The sequence below is a fragment of the Scyliorhinus canicula genome, chromosome 12 (genome assembly GCF_902713615.1).
Source record: "Scyliorhinus canicula chromosome 12, sScyCan1.1, whole genome shotgun sequence".
Lineage (NCBI taxonomy): Eukaryota > Metazoa > Chordata > Chondrichthyes > Carcharhiniformes > Scyliorhinidae > Scyliorhinus > Scyliorhinus canicula.
This window is the reverse complement of record NC_052157.1, coordinates 32,332,467-32,338,466: the sequence shown is the minus strand read 5'-3', so window position 1 is coordinate 32,338,466 and position 6,000 is coordinate 32,332,467.

The window sequence follows — 6,000 nt, the reverse complement described above, 5'->3', positions numbered from 1 at the left end:
GCTCTCTCCCCTCCCCCCCCCCCCTACCCCCCACTGGTCGCTGCGTTCTCGGGGATGCCTTCCCCAGTTTACGAAGACTCCGGGACGGTCCGCTCACCTCCTCACTGCTCGTCAGCCAGCACGACTGGCTGACGACTTTAAAAAGCAGGTGTGAACGGCGACAGCGTGAACTGGGGTCACGGCGTCGGGAGTTCGGCCCATCCGGGCCGGAGAATAGCGGGGGTTCCGGAGAATCGGCATTTTAGGTGCATCGGGCGATTCTCCGGGTTTTTGCGCGCGGTACACGACGGAACAGATTTGGCCGTTTCGGAGAATAGTGGGAGCGCGTCGGACCGGCGTCGCGTGAAAAACTGGCGCGGCCCGCTATTCTCCCAACCGGCGTGACATCGGAGAATCGCGCCGAATCTTTCCCAAACTTTCTAGCTGCCTGCATTGGACACCAGAAAGCCTCTTACGGGCAGCACGGTGGCCTAGTGGTTAGCACAACCGCCTCGCGGCGCTGAGGTCCCAGGTTCGATCCCGGCTCTGGGTCACTGTCCGTGTGGAGTTTGCACATTCTCCCCGTGTCTGCGTGGGTTTCGCCCCCACAACCCAAAAATGTGCAGAGTAGGTGGATTGGCCACACTAAATTGCCCCTTAATTGGAAAAAATAATTGGGTAATCTAAATTTAAAAAAAATTTTTAAAAAAAGAAAGCCTCTTACAATATCGAACGGGGCAGTCACTGCAATTACGTATTTAAAAAATACCTTGATAACTGAGATAAATTGCCTCACAGACGGATGAATTCATATTGAAATCCACTCGATTAAGATTCATCATTTGAGTAGCAACAAGAAATGCAGGCAATCAATTTGTGCGTAGCAAACCCCTGCAAACAGCAATGGGATAATGGCCAAAAAACCTGCCTTGGCAATGCTGGTCAAAGGATAAATACAAGACAGTTCAATGGTAGAGCACTCTTGGAGAAACAGAAAATTCAGGATAAACTCAGCAGGTCCAACAGCGTGTGTGGCGAGAGACGGAGTAATGGCTCAATGACACTTTGACAGGACTACAGAATTGTAGAGTTGGAAAGGGAGCAGAGGAGGAGGAATAGAAGGACAGGGATAGGTCGGGGAAAAAGGAGAGATTGACAAATTTGTCTTGGGCATAAGACAAAGGTCAACGTTAATGGTGCCATTAAGGGATGAAGAGTGCTAATATTGGTAAAAGGTAAGATAATAGAAGCAGCTGAATAGCACCGGGCAGGTGGCCAAGTGGGGAGGGGGTGGGGTTGTGTTGGGGCAGGGCATGGAGCTAACAAAAGACAACTAACAACAAACTCCAACAGTTGAGAGGTGGTTTAAGATGGAGGGGAAAGGTTATTGTCTAACGTTGTTGAACTCAATGTTGAATCCAAAAGGCTGTAACGCATCTCATCGAAAGATTAGGTGTTGTTCTTCCAGTTTACATTGGGCATCACTGGAGCACTACAGCAGGCCTAGGATGGACATGTGGGCAGGAGAGTTAGAAAGGGGGCAGAGGCAGTGGGGTGGAATAGACAAACAAGGATAGGTCAGGACAAAGGGGATACTGACAAAGTTGTCATGGACAATGGACAGCATCCAGTGTATTTTGCTTTTCTTTGAAATAGTCGCATATGATCTTTTGTATCCACTTGAGAGGGCAGACGAGGGCCTTTGTTTAACATCTTGTTCTAAAATTGACACCTCTGAGAGTGCAGCACTCACTCAGAATTGCACTGAAGAGTCTGTCAGAGTTCTGTGCACAGGATTCTGGAGTGAACTGTGAACTCTCTGAGGCAATGTTGATACCTGTATTATGTTTCCAAAATGTTGGCGAGAGGCACCTCCATTTTGAAGCACTCACTCCCTTACTTATTTCCATTGCATGCTACTGCTGCTTTGAATCTGGAAAGTCTCCAATTGACTCTCCGGCTTTGAGAGCACACCCAAATCCTCAGTTGGCCTACCCTGTGGCCATTGGGGAAAATCACAATGAGTGATTGTTTCCCACACTGTGCAGGCTTCTAACCTCCATTTGAATCTGGTGGTGAGATTCAGAAACCCACAGGGAAAATTTAGTTCTCAAACTTGACTTGTTTTAGAGTTGGCAGAGGAATTGATGTCTAACCCGACAATCAGAATTTCTTAAATTAGACTTCTTCTGATTTGAGCTATCATTTGTGATACTGTGAGGATGGATTGTATTTTAAAACATATCTTAGGGGAATATTGTGCTATTCTGTAAAGAAGGGCTGTGTAGCTGTGTGCGCCTCTACGTTAAAATGAAAAAGGATGCATAAGGGAAGGTGTCGAGGGAAGCTGGATTGGCACGCTAATTTGTGCTACCCACTGTGCTACCATGCTATTTTAACTGTGCCTGCGTGGGTTTCCTCCGGGTGCTCCGGTTTCCTCCCACAAGTCCCGAAAGACACACTGTTAGGTGAATTGGACATTCTGAATTCTCCCTCTGTGTACCCGAACAGGTGTCGGAATGTGGCAACTTGGGGCTTTTCACAGTAACTTAATTGCAGTGTTAATGTAAGCCTACGTGTGGCAACAAAGATGATGATTATTATTATTAGTCTTACAAAATATTCAGAAAAACGACCTACTACGTCAGTCCCATAAATAAACACCCCCCTTATAGATTTGTGCTCAAAGAAGGTGCAGATTGGAATAACCATGCAGAAATCCAGAAAAGGCTTGGATTTCAGAAAGCATTCTTGTTTCAGAAACTTCTTGGATTTCCACAGCAAACAGAAGCAAGTTTGAGAGGTTGTGTGGTATACTTTTACTATGGCAACAGTAGTTTTGCTTTAATAATATTACTGGACTGCTATAGTTAAACATCTGTAAACGAGGTGTTCATTTGTGGTACTGATGTAGTAGGTCGTTTTTCTGAATATTTTGTAAGACTAATAATAATAATAATCATCATCTTTATTGTCACAAGTAGCCTTACATTAACACTGCAATGAAGTTATAGTGAAAAGCTCCCAGTCGCCACATTCCGGCGCCTGTTTGGGTACACGGAGGGAGAATTCAGAGTGTCCATTTCACCTAACAGTGCGTATTTCGGGACTTGTGGGAGGAAACCGGAGCACCCGGATGAAACCCACGCAGGCACGGCGAGAACGTGCAGACTCCGCACAGACAGTGACCCAACCCAGGAATCGAACCTGGGACCCTGAGGCCGTGAAGCAACAGTGCTACGAACTGTGCTACCATGCTATTTTATCTGTGTAACTGTAATCATGTGTGCTGAAGTTTTCTTCTCTTCTTGTTGATACATCTTTTAATGATAAAATCCCAAAAGCCCGACTGGAATTCTATGCTGCTGAGATCGGTAGGTTTCTTCTTGTTTTCAGTAAACAAAAAGCATGGGTTACGGTCCACAAATCAAGTTCCCTCTGGGATTTGGCTCGCTCATTAAGTAACAACTGCTGTGGTCATGACAATACCCTAGTTTCTCACAATTATAGCAGTGATTTGGATGCTCAGTATCACTTCAGGTATTTACTTTTCACAGATAATCTAATGGGTATGTAGAACATCTGGCTCTTTCAATCGTCACCAGTGGAAGGATAGACCTATTTCTATTTGCCTCGTAGTTTAATTGAGAAATTAACTGATATTTAATGCCAAAATAGCCATGTTTATAAGCCCACTGTCTCCTGGCAGCTGTTCAATACTAGAGGCAAAAAGACTCGAGCGAAAAGTTCAAACTGAGAATTTAGGCAGCTGGTATTTGCAAATAGCAGAGAATTCTGTTAAATTACTACAGTAATCATTTTGAAACATATTTTGAATCTGAATTATATAAATTTGCATTCATAAGGATCAAGGCCACCGAGGGTTCAGAAGTGGGCGGAATTCTCCGCTCCCGGGAAAATTCGGGAGGGCCGTCGTGAACTCGGCCGAGTTTCACGACGGCCTCGGAGGCCGCTCCTCGCCCCCTATTCTCCCCTCCCGGCGGGGGCTAGGAGCGGCGCTCCGTAATTCTCGGCCGCGGGGGCGTCGCGCCGAGAATGACGAGGCCGGCGCGCCTAATGACGTCAGCCGCGCATGCGCAGGTTGGCCGGCTCCAACCCGCGCATGCGCGGCTGACGTCACGACGCTGACAGCTCAAACCCGCGCATGCGCGGTGGCCGTCTTTCTCCTCAGCTGCCCCGCAAGATGTGGCGGCTTGATCTTGCGGGGCGGCGGAGGGGAAATAGTGCGTCCGATTGAGACGCCGGCCCGACGATCGGTGGGCACCAATCGCGGGGACTGTCCCCTCCTGAGCACAGTCGTACTGCTCTTTCCCCTGTACTCCCCCCACAAGCCCCAAACGGGCATATCTCACCCATTTCACGATGGCAGCGACCAGGTGTGGTTGCCGCCGTCGTGAAACGGTCGCGAACAGCAGGCCGCTCGGCCGTGAAAAACGGCGAGCGGCGATTCTTCCGAGCGGGGGCGGGGGGGGAAAATCGCGGGGGGCGTCAGGGGGGCGTGAATTTTGTCGGGGGGCCCTCCAGCGATTCTCCCACGCCACGTGGGGAGCGGAGAATCGCGCCCATATGTTTTACTTAAAAGGGACAAAATAATCTTCTGCAAAATAAGTATGCCACTGCACAGGTGCATTCACATTTCCGAATGCTTCACCTACAACCAGCTGGAGTCTGCTCAGAGGTATGTTTATATATACAAAACATCAAACTGGCTGTAAATGTCACTGGTAACCATTCTTGCTCTTGCTGCTTCACATGATGTACATAGAAACAGGATCACCAGCAGACCAGAAACCAAAAATGTTTAGTAAATAGTTCTTGGAAAGCCGATGGAAGATTACAGTCCAATATTTTAATGAAATAAAAAGCAATTTTCCGTCTCTTCCCGCTGACGGGATATTCCAGTCCTGCCGATGGCGAAGGCCCTCCCCCACACACCAGCCCCAAATACCAGGTTCCCAGCAGCATGGACAGCAATCAATGCGAAACCCCGTTGTCATTGATGAGACCAGAAGATCTGCTGCCGGCCAATGGCAAGCGGTCTTCCTGGGGGCGGGGGGGGGGGGGGAATATCCCGCCCCAGGATGTGTAAATTGGAGAGTTGAGAGGTTAACTGTAATTGAAAATATAAGAGGAAGAGCAAAGGGCTGACATGCCGATGAGGGCCCAGGCCAAACACACCTCCCTTTCTCCCTTCAGTTTGTTTTCAAACTTCCCCCATGTTTGTTGAGGATTTATTTTCTAATATTCATCTCTTTATGTTTTGCAGTTAGGGGCCTCACGGTAGCATGGTGGTTAGCATCAATGCTTCACAGCTCCAGGGTCCCAGGTTCGATTCCCGGCTGGGTCACTGTCTGTGTGGAGTCTGCACGTCCTCCCCGTGTGTGCGTGGGTTTCCTCCGGGTGCTCCGGTTTCCTCCCACAGTCCAAAGATGTGCGGGTTAGGTGGATTGGCCATGCTAAAATTGCCCGTAGTGTAAGGTTAATGGGGGGATTGTTGGGTTACGGGTATACGGGTTACGTGGGTTTAAGTAGGGTGATCATTGCTCGGCACAACATCGAGGGCCAAAGGGCCTGTTCTGTGCTGGACTGTTCTATGTTCTATGTTCTAAGAGACAAGGGCAAGAGCTTTTGGGGATGGTAGCCAAAAGTGGTGCGGGAGATAACTGATGTTGATTGAAACCACATAAAAAGCCACCCATTACTTCGATTACATCAGGTAATCTCCAGTAATTAGTAGCTTCACACCAGTGTGAAAAGTTCTATCTGAGTTATGTTCAGAAAAGAGAAAATTCAATGTCATCTCTCAAAATAGAAACTGGTGTTTCTAATCCAATTGGAGTGCAGGCATCACTAATGCATTACAACCAAGCTAGAGCTGCCCTTACTTACTTCCTCAACATTGCGTTGCAATTCACAATTAGGATAGATATCCATGTTTTCAAATTCCCTGCTCCTGTGGAACTCAGAGCTGCCTGTGTCTCCCCCCCCCCCCCCCCCCCC